The 18143-nt window shown below is 41.9% G+C and overlaps 1 pseudogene; it reads right to left on the reverse strand.

Annotated features, from left to right (window-relative positions):
• LOC102241762 overlaps nt 1-18143 on the reverse strand; it is a 75549-nt pseudogene that overhangs the window by 5887 nt on the left and 51519 nt on the right.

Below are 18143 nucleotides of genomic sequence, written 5' to 3' on the forward strand. Positions count from 1 at the left end.
CATTTCAGAGTTAGAAACATGCTAGTTTTATCTATTCAACTAGGAGCCCAGTGCATGAATTCGTGCCCCTTGAAAGGAACTGTGGGCCACGAGGCTGCAGTGGGCACAGGGGCAGGTGGGACTTGACCTATCCTCCGTGCCCCCACCTGGCCCCTTCCTCACAGCCACCAGTCCCCTGTCTGCCGGCAGCCCCACTCCTGCTGCCACTGCTCTCATGTGATGACGGCGCTGGCCCCACTTGTGCCCACTGATGGTGCAGAGTGATTGGGGTCAGCGCCAGCAGCAGGTGCAAGCAACGGCTGCGGCCCCAATCTCCCCTAAGGAGCAGGGGGAAGTGGAGAAGCCCTCAGGGGCAATCGGGGCAGGCAGCCACAGCTCGCACTGCTGATGGTGCTGAGCAATTGTTACTGGTGCCGGGCGCTAGCAGGGGGTGAGAGCCAGGCTCCAGGACCAGCTGCTGCTGACGCCTGCCATGTTGCATGCACATCCCCTGGTGGTCAGTGCATATCATAGCAACTGGTTGTTCGGTTGTTCTGCTGTTTGGTCTATTTGCATATTAGGGTTTTATATATATAGATAAGCGCCATCTGGGGTTGTCCCGATGAGGTGCTAATACCTATCCAATAAATGAGGAGCTGAAAGTCCATGGGCCAGGCAGGGAGCTGAGGGAACTGTGGGCCAATTCCAAATTTTGAAGAAACCAAAATAAACGATATACTGAATTTACAATAATAGTCAAGTAAGTTGGGGTTCAAAGGCTGGTGACTTACTATATCACTTTATAACTTTAGGCACACTCTATAATATCTTTAGGCCTCATTTAAAAAAAAACAACAGAAAACAATACCATCTTTTACTATGAAAATTAAATATTTGCTAAGCATTCAGTGCTTAAAAATATAATACATTCAATAGATCTGATACTATAATTATTATTGTGTAGGTTAGTATAAGGAACTCACTGTCTGACTAATGCAAATTAGTGCCCTGCAAAAAATAAATAAAACAAATGCACATACAACTGTTACCTTAGTTAAAGATGACAACATACTATGGTTCCTCTCCTGAATAATCACCAAACAAGCATATTAAAATTCCGGAAGTAAATAATCTGTGTAACGCAAGCCCATACTTCCTGAATTCATTTAATTACTCAACCGTTTCAGGACGCCTGCTCCACCCCGGGCTCTGCCCTTTGCTCAGATGGCCCACGGAGAGCATCCAGGACCTAGATTTTTCAAATGCTTTCAGCAGCAAGATTCTTTTCTTTTCAACTCTATTCAATAAAACACATCAAGGTGGTAAATGCTCTCCCCAGGCAGTTAAAATGTTATTGTCTAGTATATACCTGATTATTTGCAAAATCCCTAAAGTAACTCAACCTGTCTGGAAAACAGTTTGAAAATCCTGATACAATGTGTCCTTGTGCTTCAGAAAAAGAATTCATCTGAGACAGTTTTCCTACTGTCTCAGATACACTCTCGGAGAGACTTTTAAAATAGTCTTTTCTTTTTCACTAAACCCTTAAAAATCAAATATTCGGAGTGGTCTGTGGTCATCCATCACCGGGCCCGTGTTCACCTTGGCGGCACGGGGTCTCTGCAGCGCCCGTGTTCCACCTCAAATCTTCCCCGGATTTGCTGGTGGTTTTTCTTCTTTAAAAATAAAGTCTATTCACTTTAAATGTAAGAAAATATTATATCAACTTTTAGAAAAAAATCCCCTCCCCCCTTTTCTTTATAATAAACAAAAAATAAGGAAAAGATTCCATCTTACATTCGGAAAATACTCTAAATGAAACATTCAGTAGTGGTACTCTATCAGATTCCCTCTTTAAATGCTTACAATGACTCAATGCCTTTCTTTACAGAGTGCCCATAGCATCCTTTGCCTCCCTCCAACCCCTGGGTGTAGTCGGAAGTATGTGTGCTCCACACTTCTTTAGGTCAAATTCTTCTTCTTTTATTCTAACCGAGTAGCTCTTTTGGTCAAATGTCTGTCTCCTATATTTAAGTTGATTCATCTCATCGCATTGAGAAGATGCTGGGCAGAGAAATTCTTAGAGAACAACCAAACCTGGTCCTTGCTGTCATGAGCCTTACACTCCCCTCCAGGGAGAGATGGGAAAGCAGAAGCAAACTCCATTGGGCCAAGTGCCAGGAACACATAAAGGACGTGCACTGGATGGAGTGGTAGAAAATATTAGAAACAAATGAGTCCAGATTGTATCCTAAGAGCTACAGGAATCTCTTGAAGAGATTTTTGCAGGGGCATTAGGTAATTAAATCAATTTTTAAAAGTAACTTTCTCCCTGACCGGGTGGCTGAGTTGGTTGGAGCATCATCCCACACACCAAAAAGGTTGAGGGTTTGATTTATGGTCAGGGCACACACCTAGGTTGTGGGCTAGACCTGAGACTAAATGAAAGATGCTCACTATTACACTATTATTAAAATGGTTCTAGGTAGCATAACAAAGACTGTAAAATAATGAAAACATGTAACTTTCGCCCTGACCGGGTGGCTGAGTTGATTGGAGCATCATCCCACACACCAAAAAGGTTGAGGGTTTGATTTATGGTCAGGGCACACACCTAGGTTGTGGGCTAGACCTGAGACTAAATGAAAGATGCTCACTATTACACTATTATTAAAATGGTTCTAGGTAGCATAACAAAGACTGTAAAATAATGAAAACATAGTGGTGGAACATTGAAAAGTATATTACAACTTTAGTTATAAACAGAAACTATGATCACTCATAAAGAAACTCTAAATAACTACAGAAAAGTGTGAGGATTTACTAGTATAGCAGTTCACTAACAATGTCAGACACAAACTCAGAGAAATGCAGGGTACCTCTACATCAACTTTAACAGCTAAGAAAGTAGATTTACTTTACAGAGATGAAACTTTACATTACAGAGCTATAACTGTGTAAGAATTAACATAACATAAAATCTATAGCATATTTATGGATTTTTAAAAGAATCTTATTAAAGGACATCAGAGATATAAATAAAAAAGTAAAGAGGAGGAACACCCTGATTAAATTTGAACATACCAAAAAAACACCAACATTAAAACGCAAAACTAAATAAGCTAAATAATATCAAGTGGCATTATGTAAGAACAGTTCAAAACCAAATAGAGCATAAATACATATATTTTTATATGTCAACTCTGTGGTTTGAGTTTGTATCTAGAAAAAGTAATGCATAACTAAGCAGTTCTACAGCAAATTAAGAGGGGAGAAGAGTGATGACTAGAAGTTCATGGGAAACTGACATATCATGGGGAGAATAATGTATAATATAAACATTTAAATTTATATTAAGCTTATATTTAAAGCTTCAAATAAAACCCAATAAAAATTATATCTCCTTTTAGTTTTTTAACAAGCTCCCAGGTGGTACAGATTCTGCTGGTCCTTGATCTGCACTTCAAGTAGCAAGAACATGGGAACTGCTAGTAACTTCCTGATCACCGGGCAGTGTTCTGGCACAGGACCTGCACTGCGGGCAGGAAGCCACGTCAGGACAGAATATGGAGAGACAGGATGGTTTCCGAGAGGCAAAGGTGCCAGACAAGGGTACACTTTACCTCCCTATTTGTTTCATCTGTATGCAGAACATATCAGACAAAAACTGGGCTAGACTCAGAGGAAGGAGTGAAAACTGGTGGAAGAAACAGCGGTAACTTACGATACGCAGATGATACTATTTTACTGGCAGAAAGTAGCAATAATTTGAAATGACTTCTGATAAAGTTGAAAGAAGTGCCAAAGCAAGGCTGCATTTAAATATCAAAAAGACAAAAATCGTAACTATGGCAGGAATGTACAACTTTAACCTAGACAGTGGAAACACTAAAATTCTTAAAGAAAGTTCAGTCATCAGTTCAAATGGAAACTGCCTCCAAAAATGAAGAAGAGAAGCCCAAGACTCAAAGGGCAGCAAAGAAAGAATTAGAAAGATCAAGGACAAAGATGTGCCATTAGAGACCAAAGCTAAGATCAGCCACAACCTTGTAGTCCCAATTACTATATACACATGTGGAAGCTGGACAGTGAAGAAGGCTGATAGAAAAAAGATTGCTTCATTGGAAACACGGTGTTGGAGGGGAGCTCTATGGATACCCTGGGCCACCAGAAAGATGAGCAAGTGGCTTCTAGAGCAAATGAAGCTTAAACATCGCTGGAGGCAAAAATGACCAAACTGAAGCTGTCCTAGTTGGGGCACATCATGAGAAGGCAGTGTTCTTTGGAAAAGACAATAATACTCAGAACAAAAATGGAAGGCAGCAGGAAGAGAGGGAGACCAAGTGTGAGGCAGGCTGACTCCACAAAAGAGGTCATAAGTGTGAGTGTACAGAAGCTGAGCAGGGCTGTTGAGGACAGGACATTGTGTTGGGACTGACTCAGCAGCGCGCGTGCACGCGCACACACACACACACACACACACAACCTCATGTGGTGGTTTTCCCAGAATCTCATTCCCAGCTTGGTGCTGCATTAGGGTTGGTCACAAAAGAAATGATCTGCAAGGAAAAGTAAAATAATAGCTATACTGATGCTGAGAAGTTGTGAGGCAGGTGCTCGTCCAGCTCGTGCATACTGCTGCAGCAGCGGGCTTACCTGGTTGGCACAGGCTACCGCCAGGGGTGCAGCTCCCACAGCGCCCACTGGGCTCTCCATTCAGCTTCTCCAGTTCGTGGGCAATTCATGTGTGGCTGCTGAGTGTGCCTGCGCCATTACCCACATCATCAGAGTGTGGAAGCACTGAGCCGCGGGTTTAGATTCCAGGCTGTACACATTGGTGAGGATTTTTCCTGGCTTTCCTCCACTTCATGTCCATCACCTCTTTCTGACCGAGACCCAGTTCCAGGGCAGGGTCAACAGTTACATAGAATTCTTAACCAGGTCCCAGGACTGCATATGATGTCATTCATATAGTAATTACATACCAATTCTGCTGCTCCGAACAAGCCCAAACTGTTATAACTTGAAGCTGGGCAGTGGGGAGATAATTTACTTTTTAAAAAAACTTTGGAGTTATAAAATGTAAGGTAAATAAGTGATATGGTTTTAAATTATTATCATATTAAAATTTAGTACAACTCATAGACAAAATTAAAGACATATGTCATTTAAGGAGAAAATATTACCAACTTCTAACAAAAGGACACCAGCATTTAAAATATTTCAATATTTCAAGGAACTAATAAAAATCAACAAGTATAAGTCAGGAAACCAAATAGAAAAACAGTCAGTGAATATGAAGAGGCAACTCACTGGACAGAGCTAGATAGCTAACAAGCTTTAATGGATACTTAAACTCAGTGTAATTAAATAAATTTAAAGAGAACAATGAGGTAACTATTTGAACCCACAAAAGTAGACAAAATTCAGATAATACCAAGTTGGGTTTTCTCAAGCACTGGAGGCAATGGGGCCCCTGGAACCAGTGGGAGTTTAAACTGTCATAGTCATTCTGGAAGGGCTCTGACTAGTAACTGATGAAATTAAATGTATATGCCCCATGTTATAGTGATCCTACTCCTGTATCAGCATCACCTTCCACTCCAGCAAAAGCAGCCACAGCCAGGCCTCTGGGGGTCTTGTCCGAGGATATTCAGAGCAGCCCTGTGAGGCATGGAGTGAAGAGCATCCTCACAGCCTGTCTCTCTGAGGAGGAAGAGGAACATGTGCTGGATGTCACCATAGAATATATGCAGCTTTTAGAAGCAATTAACTCACTGCACCGGAAACATAAATAATTCTTTAAAAAAATTAAAAAGTTATTCTGAGTCTAAGATCTTTATTTCAATGTTACTTATGTGAGTTAAAACATGAATATAGAAAGTCATACATATTTATCTTCAAATACTTATAATCTCCATCCTAATATTAAACATTTTATAGTGGATTGCTTGTGAGGGATAAATGTGGAAATGTGCTTGGTGCTGAAGGGGAAACATCAAATAAGACTGTATGTAATTAATCAAGCACTCATACCTAAATTCCAAATCAGTAGAACTTGGGGAGCAAAGAAGAGAGTAGAGACTTTGAAAAAATGTACAAAGCGACCTCAGGACTGAGTCGGCCCAGAGCTGGCATATTTTCCAAATATTTTACCATTGTCTCACCCACACCAAATCTACCCAGCAGAACTTCTTATCAATGACCTTTATTGAGTCTTTTTTCCACAGAAGTAAACTTAATTTTCATTAAATTAACCACCCACTATGTTTTTTTAAAGAAAGAGATAATTCATTTTTTAATTATGTTTTTAAAATTATAGTTGACATATGATATTATATTAGTTTTAGATGCACTACATAATAACTTGACTTTTATATACATTATGATGTGCTCACCATTAGTCTAGTCACCATCAAATGTATTCTCACATTTTCTGTAACCACTAGAGGCCTGGTGCACGAAATTCATGCACTGGGGGGGGGGTCCCTCAGCCCAGCCTGCACCCTCTCGCAGTCCAGGACCCCTCGGGGGATGTCCACCTGCTGGCTTAGGCCCAGGGAACGGGCCTAAGCCTACAGTTGGAAATCCCTCTCGCAGTCCGGGACCCCTCATTCCTTACCGCCCACCTGCTCACTGCTCCTTACCACTCAGCTCGCTGCTCCTTAGCACTGCCATGGAGGAGGAGAGGTTCCCACCACTGCCACTGCACTCACTAGCCATGAGCCCTATCTTTCTGTGTAGTTGTCTGTGGGCCAACTGCTCTCTTCCTTCTCATTTAGGGCAAGGAGCATGTGAGGGCAGAGTGCACCATTGTGGAATGCAGAGGGCTGCCCGGAGCTGAGGGGAGTGGCCAGACCCATGGGGTGAGAGGTGGACACAGAAGACGCTATCTCACCAATTGTGGGGCAAGCTGGCCGGCCTTGATCTGCCTGACCCCACGCAGGGAGGGAGCGAGCAGTGTGTCCACCTCTCCATTCTCCATCCTTCCATCTGTGACACCTGTCACCCTTCCCAGGCCTCCCCCAAAGTGAGTTCAGCTCAATCCCTGAATGTAAAAGGGCATGGGGGGGGGGTCCCACTCCAGTGCCACCTGATTCCCAGTGACAAGACCTGGTTGACAGGACCTGATTTCAGGACAGTGGCCACAGCTGCAGAACATAAATCTGTTTCAAGAAAAGTTGGGAATGCAGACTTTTGTATGAGTCCCTATTCCAAAAGGTGGCAGTTTATTCACATTGTGGCAAAGACACCTTCAAGAGTAACATAAGTGGGTAAATTCAGGGCCAAACTGGGCCATTTCCTCATCCAATATCTCTGAGGTGGGTGGACAGAACCAAGTCTTAGCTCTTCGCAGGACACTTCTGGGTTTAAAGCCTAAAGGACAGTAGTCTGTCTCCTTTCTTGTTTTTTTCATCATCGGATAAAAGGATACGTACATTGGGGCAATCCTCTTGAGATACAATATTCCAGTTGCTCCCATGTGACGATGACAGCGCCTCTCAGAGGGAGGGAGCCGACAGATGGGGAGCAGGAATTCTGAAAACCAAAGGATGACAGAGACACTAAGCCTTTCCTTCACGTGTCTGACACCCCTCTTCAGGCGGCCTGCAGGCCCGGCGTCTGCTGGACCTTCACTACTTGATGTCCTGGCAGCTGCCCTGGGCCCTGCTAGGTGGTGTGCAGGGCCGCCTGGGCCCAGAGGGAGTCGCCCCCCCACCAGCCACTCCTGGTACAGCTCCTGCATGTGGCGCTGCTCTCCGGGGACCACACCGGGATGGCAGCATAGATGCCTTCCATCTGCCACAGCGGTGCCCTGTCTGCATGCCCGTCCTCCGCCTGGGCCTGACCCCTGCCGCTTAGGCATCCCCGGCGCAGACCAGGACCTCCACAAAGTGGCAGGGGAACTTGTCCCTCTGCAGCTTCAGGACCACTTCTGGATGTTCCGGAAGCCGTAAGCAGCCTCAAAGCGTAGGAGAACTTCTCCTTCCCTTTCAAGGATGACCTCCTGGAAGTCTTTGTTCCTCAGGGTGTGGTAGGTGAGCACTCCCACTTCCTCGTTGAACAGCTCCTTGGCCGTGTGCCTGAAGATGTGTGCCAGGTACCCATCAGAGCTGGCACCCTCGTGAAGCCTCACCTCCTTCTTCTTCATCTCTCCAAACAGAGTGTCCACGGCAGCGTCATTCAAGGAGAGGTCACTTTGCTCCATTATCTGGACAATTTCACGTGAGGTTAACACGCAGTCAGCACCCCGGGAACTGTGTAAAGCTGTGGGAACATCTTCTCAAAGGGCCTCCAGTTTCTTGTCATAACACGGGGCCACAATGACATGGAAAATCTTGTCTGGGGACAGGTTCTGCCATCTGGTGAAGTAATCCTTCACCAAAGAGCCCATGAACTGCTGGGGAGACTTGGCCGTGCAGAGGTGGGGGTGATGGGGTGACCCAGCACACGCTCTACATATCTCGGTCCCAGCCGGGGCAGGCAGAGGTCAGCATGGGTAGTCGGGGCTCTTTCTCATGGTGCTGGCAGAACCGACACACAAATTCTTCTGACTCTCCAGGATGCTGAAGTCCGCAGCTATCTTCATGTCAAAGACAGTGCACCCCAAGGCTTTTGAGGAAGCCACAGAGCCTTCTGGATGCATCAGTGACACTGAGGCTGAAGTTAGCAGCAAAATAAGGCAGAGACTGAGGACACACAGACACTGCCAGCACCTTGTGCTGTGAGGATCACATTTCTTATTAAGGTTCAGCACACAGAAGAAGTCCTTGGTGTTCTGTTGAGAATCTTGGACTCCTTCCTCTGCGATCACACAACTGTCACACACCAGGCAGCCACTCAGAAATATCCTGGCATCGGCCAACTTATGGAATTCTCCCTTCTCTCCTTTCTCTTGAGCCAGACTCCAGACGTTGTGTGCGGCATTCTCTTGGTCATCGGTTTTTGTTTTTTTACTACATTCCTTCTGTTTGCAGTGATCACACTTCCTCTGGAGCGGGGTGGGCGGAGGCCGGCTCAAGTGACCTGGAGGAAGCACAGGGAGAGCAGTCAGTCACCGCTGGTCACCCCTGGTGCTGCTGATGGCTGTTTGCAGATCACACTTCCTCTGGAGCGGGGTGGGCGGAGGCCGGCTCAAGTGACCTGGAGGAAGCACAGGGAGAGCAGTCAGTCACCGCTGGTCACCCCTGGTGCTGCTGATGGTGTCTTTTCTTCCTTGTGGAGTGTCCAGGGAGGGGAAGCGGCCGCAGTGCCCAAGGCTGAGTTCCAGGAGGCCAGCAGTGCTGTCAGGATCGTGCCGGTGGCACTGGTCTGTTGGTGCGTGGCCTTTCTTCTGGAGATTGAACCTACAGGACTACTAAGGAAGCCAGTTTCCAGTTCTGCCCCGCCTTCGCGACCAATTGGTTGGAGTCTGAGGGCCGGGAGGAGGGACCAAGAGGCCTGCCTTCCAGCTGCTCGCCAGTCCCCAGGCCACTCACTCCAGTTCCCTGTTAACCATCCCCTGATCAATGGGAGCCTGCAGGTCGGGGGAGGGACCAAGCAGTCTGCCTTACACCTGCTCACCAGTCACCGCTGTCAAAGATTCATCGGAGCCTGAGGGACCCGGTTCTCCGGGTTCTCCCGTTAGCCATCCTCTGATCAATGGAGCCTGAGGGCCGGCGGATGGACCATTCGATCGTTATGGACCCTGGGTTTTTATATATTAGGATGTAATGAAATGACAGGGACAACACAACTAGCCTGGAGAGACTGGAAGCAGACATTGGTAGGTGGGCCTTGTGGGGAGGCATCCCCTCACCTGGGACAAGCATCAGGAGTGACTGGACCAGGCCCAGCAGCCAGCATGTCGCAAGCCAGGGCATCTGCCAGTTTTCACATAGGAAGTGTGGGATGTTGGTGGTATTCTGGAAAGTCAACACATGGAGTTGTATTAAGAAAAAAATAGTGCACCCAGCAAATGGAATGCATGATGACCTGGAGATTATTGCTGACAATGAGATTAAACTTAAATAAAAAAAAAGAAAGCTGATTAAAAGGAAAAAGAAAGATTATGTAGATCAATGTCAACATAGTAAGCTAATTATAAGAATTTATAAAATTGATTCAAAGAATAAATATTATATGCTCAATACTATAAATTTGAACATTTGTACTTGCCCTATTAATAGTAAAAAAAAAATGTTAAAAACAGGGCGATTTCAATTGGTTCAACCAAATAATAGCACAGGTTCACGCTTATTGTTATAATCTGGTTATAGTGAAACATAAATGATGTAGAAAAAATAAGGGATTTAAAAATGTAAAGTTCTTAAGAAAAGAAAAAATATATATTTTGCAAGAAAGACGCTGTGGTGCATTTACTGAGCCATCAAATTTCTATAAATAGTTTCAGTTTTCCCTACTCATGCAATAACTGTGCTAATGAGATATTTGGTTTGTATACAATGCCAATTGTGTATCAAAACTGTGTATCAGAATCTGTTCTATAGAATTGTAAGAGGTGTGCTTTCATTGTCCTCTGAGGAGCGTCTCAGGGAAGGCTGGGCCATCAGAACGCTGCGCCAGGCCAGGTAAGCTGGCTTTTGTTTTGTAAATTGGGGGTTTTGTTGCTATTGTTGTGCACTTAGGATATTTCTTCAGTTTGACTGGTCTGTGTCATTCTATTGACCTTTGTTCCTAGGCCGTGTTTTGGACTGGGGAAAGCTTCCTGCTCTCTTCTAGCTTGTGCCTCGGGTGCTTGAGCTGCTTCTGCAGGAACACATGCAAACCTTCGCTTTGTCTTCCAGTGTCTTTAATCTTGCATCCCAAGGTTTACTTGTTGGCATCTGTCTTCAGAGGGACCATCTCTCATTGTCCTCTGTGTTTCTCATTCAGCTTTCCACAATATCCATTCTGCTCATCACGCCTCCGGTACAGATTTAAATTTTTATATTGCACTTTTATTTGTGAATCTTCTGTTCCATCTCATATTATTAACTTTTTCTCCCCAATTAAATTAGTTCACACATTCCTGCTCCAGTTTGTTTCTCTTGTATGCTATTGAATATAACAATAGTATTTATTACTATTATATTATAATACATTTTTTCCCTCTGATTTCCATAAATTGTTTCCACTGGTCTTTTTTTTCTCTCTGAATCCTCACCATGATGTTTTGCTTATCTGCTTATTTTACAATATTTTATAAGCCCTGAGGAGGCTATTTTTTTCTACTCAGTCTTAAAGAAAGTAAAATCTCACCAGACAAAACCGACAGACCTATAGACTTCATATTCGAATAGCAATCTGCTCACATTTTCCTGGATTCCCCTCCTCACAACCATCTATAGGCAGCGAGCTGATTTCCAGCTCCTGGCCGAGTGCCCTCCTGTTCTCAGATGGTCATCTTTATCCCACTGCCCAGATCTCTGACACTTTCCAAGACAGAGTAAGGAGACTGTTTTATAAGACTCAGAGCAGACTACTTCAAACTTCTACCTCTCTCCTTGTCCGTTTTCCTGTGGGAAATACACACCCCTACATGCAGTGCCCCCCTGCTGGTTTCCATGCCACTCAATCCGCACTCTCCAAACACTCCGCTGCTGACACTGAAAGTCTTCACTGTCTGTCACCAGTGAGTTACTAATTAGAAATTGCCAGGGCACTTCGACTGGAAATGCACACTTAGCACACAGGCAGAGAGCTTCCTGTCTGTCTATAAAGACTTGAACTTTCCCAACAGGACATCCGGAAGAAGGAACAGGATCAATGAAAGATCTCCCCGCATACCTTCAGACAGGGAAGCTAGCTCTGATTCAGGCAGCAGAGCATGAGTGGTTTAGGAAATTAATTTTCAGAAGCGGTTGTTCCATAAGCTTGGCATTCAGTAGAAATATCTCTCAGATTTTGTCAACAGACTTTTACATTATCTTTTATTCCTGGTTTGGGTTTGAAGATATTATTCATGAGTATTAGCGAGTACTAGTCAAAGTCTTTTTAGAAAAAAACTATTATATTATATTATTTGTCAATTATGCCCGAATAAAAATAAATTTAAAAATAATTAAATAAGAGAAACCCCCACATTTTATCATAAGCTATAGATTTATAAGCTTTTTACCTCACCATTTCTACTTTTTCTTTATAGCTTTTAAAACACTAGGTTTCCTTTCATTACCTCTTAATTTTATTTTTTATTCTAAGTATTTTTAGTTTCTGCTAATTCTGACACTTAACTTTTTTTCTATTCCTATTTTCTCTCAATCAACTACAAGTTTTTTTCTTATCAGGTGCAATTGTTTGTGTCTTTTCCTACATAATAACAATTTGAAAATCTCCCTCTTCTGCTGGCATTTATATTTGCAGTCTCACACCATGGCAATTAGCTACACAATCCATTCTGCAATATTGAAGAGTGCCCACCAGGCCCACAGCAGGTAGTGGCAGATTGGACTGTTATGCTTCCAGCTCAGTACAGCCAGTCAACTTTCCAAATAAATTATTTAGAAAATGCCATTCCTCTTCTTGCTGGGAGCACACGGTAGAAAGAAAAATGAAATCAGCATCTTTTACTGCTCACTCGGCATAAATCACTATTTTGGGGGACAACTGACCATTTGCAAACCTGTAATTGAATCCATTGTTTGTCTATGTTATATTAGAGTTCTAACTTTGAAAGAACCATAGTAATTTTTTTCCGAGAGATTTTGATGATTATACCAAAGCATAAACAGCATTTTAATATTTACATATATTTCACCTTTGCTCTAGTCTATGCATAGATGAGTCAGTGGAGAGGAGTGAAACACACAGAAGAAAGGAAAAAGGAGGCAGTGGCCGGTGAGTTTTCAGAATGACCACTGCCCACTCCTCCTGTGCTAAAGATTTGTTTGTGTTCATCTCTTAGAGCTACTCCTGCTGTTCTTCACTTCCTGACAAATTACATGTTGTCATCATATTGTAAATAACAGTTGGGGAATATTTAATGAAAAATCTCATGGGCCGAGCAAAGCATCACATTATTAATTTGTCAGAAATGCTATTACCTAGAGAACCAATTTTAAAATTGCAGCATTTGTAACATGGCATCAGAGCGACTCACACCGAGCAGCATTTAGCAACACCGGGAAATGTATGCGGAGAGCACGGCTAGTGTGAACTTTTCTCAGTAATGCCAATAATATCTTAACTTTGTGGTGTTTTTCTTAATGTTGAAAAGGCATTGAAAATTAAAAAGTTTCAAAATGTTTTAAGAATACTTTTCCGTTAGAATTCCACTCTTCTCATTCATGTTTCTAGTTGCAATTTGTTTGACAATATGAACTTGTGATATATGACCTACAAAAAAAATAGTAAAGAAATAACTCTATGATCCTGCCCATCCTCACTTTGGTAAAATTACATTTGCCTACTTCTCATGAAATACCTTATTAGTCAAAAGGAAAAAGGTATGCTGGGAGTTAACAGAAAGCTATGACTCGGTAAGGGTTGACATTGAAGAAATATCTGGGATTTGGTAATATATCAAATGATACCCTCGGCTCCTCTGAAACACTCTACTTGTGTCCCCGAACATAGACGGGACAGTAGTTCTCCTGCAGCTGCACACGGGAGCTCATCAGCTGAGTTCTTTCAATGTTTGTTCCATGGAGATTCCGTCTGACAGCTCAGTTAGCAAAGAAGAAAGCACTCTACAGCCAACCTACGACAGCGAAATAGTCTTGGAACATGGGATCAGGAGGCATGAGAATTGTGTATCTTTTGGTCTTATTTATTATTTAGGATTCCTACCATACCATAGAGTATAAAAATTCCCGATGGCTATGCAGTAATTGTTTCTGTGGGCTGGGATTAGCATAGATTCTGCTTTTATAAAAATCTGTTAGAACAAACATGAATATTCTAATTGTGACAATACATTAGGGCAGTGATTTTCAACTGGTGTGCTGCAAGAATTTTTAAAACAAGCAATACCTGACTATTTAGTCAGGGGCACTGACCACTTTTCCCTTAGCCTGTCAAATTTAAAAAATAACAACAGCCAACACAACAATAGCTGTCCAGTGTGAATAAATCAAAATTATACCTATTTTTTTATCAGATCGGCAAAAGACATCATATATTTTGGTGTGCTGAAGAATTTTAGTAATTCGTTTATGTGATCCATGAGATGAAAAAGATTGAAAATTGCTATATCAGCCCTAGCTGGTTTGGCTCAGTGGATAGAGTGTCGGCCTGTGGACTCAAGGGTCCCGGGTTCTATTCCGGTCAAGGGCATGTACCTTGGTTGCGGGCGCATACCCAATGGGGAATGTGCAGGAGGCAGCTGATCGATGTTTCTCTCTCATCGATGTTTCTAACTCTCTATTCCTCTCCCTTCCTCTCTGTAAAAAAAATCAATATAATATATTTAAAAAAAAAGAAAATTGCTCTATCAGGGGAAGCTCCCTGCGACTTGTATGCGTCTTAAGCTATTTGAAATAAGTTATATAAAAAGTCTATTACAAAGTACTTGTAACTCTTGCTATCATCCTTTCTACCTGTAAGCATTGGAAGCTTTAATAATATTGATTAAATATGCCAATGTGGATAAACTGGAGCCCAGGTGAGACCTCTCAGAAAGCCCTGAAAACAGGTGTCTAGTTTCCCAACTGGATTCGATGAGTCACATGGTACAGTTTAAGGACTCTTCTCATTGCTCTGATTCAGTGAGTATAGAAAACAGAATTACCCGTGTTTTCCTTCAAAACTTTATTAAAATTGGTTATCTAATATATTGATGATTTTTGTATGAATTTCCACAAAACAACAACAAAAAAAGAAATATTAAAAACATGGTGTATATGTTGTAAGTCACTTTTCTTATTCCGTCTCGAATATTTCTAATTTTGTTTTGCTGCAGGGCAAGGAGGAGGGGAGCTTAAAAAGGACATTATATGACACTCGCAACAACAACAAAATTAATGACGTCCTCACCATTTTTTCCCCTTGGATTCCACTCCCCCTTTCCTCAGGAGTGAAGTAACAAACTCTATGGATTGACTATTCCTTATGAGACTATTTTGCATTTGTAACTTTACCAAGTATAACATTTCCACAGACGTAAACTCAGTGTCACTCCTGGCCACATACCTGAAACTAAGAATTTCACCGGAAGGGAGTTCTTACACCGGATCCAACAAGCCACTCTTTGATGAGACGCTCTCAAGTCCTTGAAAGAGAACATTCACTCATACAACAAGCAGAAGAATCAAACAGGTCAGTGCATTTTAGGCTCTGCTTGCATTTGCTTCCATAAGAAACATGTCAGATTTACTCTTTTTTCTCTTAAAAATCTTATATTTCCTAATTCATAGTTTATCAGATAATTATGGCTGATGAGGTGTTGAACTTGGACTTATAATAAAATAATATTTTAATAAAAATTGTAAATATGTCTGAACAAAAATTGGTTGATAGCCATTCTGACAGGTGTGAGATGGTACCTCATTGTTGTTTTGATTTGCATCTCTTGAATGATTAGTGACTTTGAGCATGTTTTCATATGTCTTTTTTTTGTTTTGTTTTGCTGCAGGGCAAGGAGGAGGGGAGTTTAAAAGAACATTATATGACACTCGCAACAACAACAAAATTAATGACGTCCTCACCATTTTTTCCCCTTGGATTCCACTCCCCCTTTCCTCAGGAGTGAAGTAACAAACTCTATGGATTGACTATTCCTTATGAGACTATTTTGCATTTGTAACTTTACCAAGTATAACATTTCCACAGACTTAAACTCAGTGTCACTCCTGGCCACATACCTGAAACTAAGAATTTCACCGGAAGGGAGTTCTTACACCGGATCCAACAAGCCGCTCTTTGATGAGACGCTCTCAAGTCCTTGAAAGAGAACATTCACTCATACAACAAGCAGAAGAATCAAACAGGTCAGTGCATTTTAGGCTCTGCTTGCATTTGCTTCCATAAGAAACATGTCAGATTTACTCTTTTTTCTCTTAAAAATCTTATATTTCCTAATTCATAGTTTATCAGAGAATTATGGCTGATGAGGTGTTGAACTTGGACTTATAATAAAATAATATTTTAATAAAAATTGTAAATATGTCTGAACAAAAGTCTGTAACATAGTTCAAGAAGAATATTTTTTAAAATTATTCCAAATTAAGAATTTATCTAAGCAGATGAGACAAAATGATTATGTACTTTTCCCTCTAAGAATAGAAGAAGGTTAGTTTCTTAACCTTTTAATAAAAAGAAGGTAGAAATTTAAAGAGACAGTGGCAAGACTCCCTGTTTCAGCGCTGACAGGTGAAGACCCTGGTAGTCGCCACTCTTATACTTACAACAAGAAACGCTGAGCAAATTGGCAGCAGCAATTTTTCTTGGACCCATTAGAGAGCTTCTGGCAAAACACTACCCCACAGTCTGGTAAGACGGGCAAATCTAGAGAGTCCCTGCTGTCTGCCTAATGAGCAGAAGCCAATGGAGCCGTAAACTGGTAGGAACACTTAAGTGGGATTTTGACAAATAGGTGCAGGGGGAGTCTTGACTAGCATGAGAACGAGAAACTCCTGGAAGCTTCAGTCTTATGAGCTCCTAAACTGTCATGAGCTTCAGCTGCAGGAGCCCCATCATTATAACATGAAGAACTAGAAAGACCCCTTCATTACTCGCAGGGTGGAGGGATTAACAGTCTTTATGAACACAGCTACAGAATTCTCCATGGCAAAGGGAGAAAGGAAAACTTTACCTGAGACTTATTTCCCCTCGGGGAAGGCAAGCCACAGCAGCTGTGAGGGCACGAATTTCGTGCATTGGGCCTCTAGTTTAAAATAATGATAATAAATATGTTAGGGGTTCTAATGGAAAAAGTAGACAACAAAAAATAACATATAGCTAATGTAAGAAGAGAAACATTCTAATAAAAATAGAAAAGAAATAAAATAATATTTTAGCAGAAATATTGGACTCATCAGTAAACTGGACATGGTTGAGGTGGCAATCATAGCTGAGATAAGAATCAACATCAAGAACAGTGGCACAATATCAACAGATGTAACATATGCCCAATTGTAATGCCAAACAGAGAAGAAAGAGAAAATAAAGAGAAGAAACTGAGAACTTGAAATCTTTCCAAAAGTAATGACATGCATCAAGCCCCAGATCCAGGATCTCTGAGAACACCAAGAAGAATAAATCCCCCAAAAGTTCACATAGGCATGTTTTATTTAAACTGCAGAAAACAAAAAACAACGAGAAAATCCTGAAATTGGCTGTGGGAGGGGAATGATGCTTATCCTATATAATAAAAGGGTAATATGCAAATTCACCCCAGCAGCCTAACAACCTGAAACGACCAGTCGCTATAATATGCACTGACCACCAGGGGGCAGATGCTCAAGGCCCAATCCGGGGAGCGGGCCTAAGCCAGCAGGTGAACATCCCCCAAGGGGTCCTGGACTGCGAGAGTGCGTAGGCCTGGCTGAGGGCGGCCCCTCCCCCTCCCCAGTGCACAAATTTCATGCACCGGGCCTCTAGTTTTAAATAAGCATGTTTGCATAGATAACATTTTGAATTATATTTTTATCTTTTTAGATAATTATTTTTGAATAGACATAGAATATAAGAAACACTTTAAAGCACAGAAGGCAGTCGTTTCATAGAGTAACTAAAAACTCATTTAATTTGTGAACTATAGACTCCTACAGATTTTTAGAGGAAACTATTAATACCTGTTTCATTGGAAGGCTCTGAATTTTATACTTCATCTTTTAGTGCAGAGTAAACTTTTTAAAGAGCAATGTGTGCAAAAGGCCCATTTCCCTAATGTGTAAAGACTAATGAATGATTAAGAGACAACCATCTACCCAAGAGAAAAATGGGCAAAGGTTGTCAACTGACAGCCACTGAAAAAGAAATACAAATAGCTCTTAATTACATAAAAAGATGCTCAACCTCACTCATAAGAGAAATACAAATACTATAATGTAATACCATCTATGATTTTAAAACCACAGGTGAATACAGACTATTTAAATTCTTTTTTTCTAAATTAAATTTATTGGGGTGATATTGGTTAATAACATTACATAAGTTTCAAGTGTACAATTCTGTTACACATGATTTGTTTATTGCATAGTGTGCTCACACAGATAGTCATTTTAATGCCTGTATCTCTTTTT

This window comes from Myotis brandtii, unplaced genomic scaffold (assembly GCF_000412655.1).
Source record: "Myotis brandtii unplaced genomic scaffold, ASM41265v1 scaffold415, whole genome shotgun sequence".
Lineage (NCBI taxonomy): Eukaryota > Metazoa > Chordata > Mammalia > Chiroptera > Vespertilionidae > Myotis > Myotis brandtii.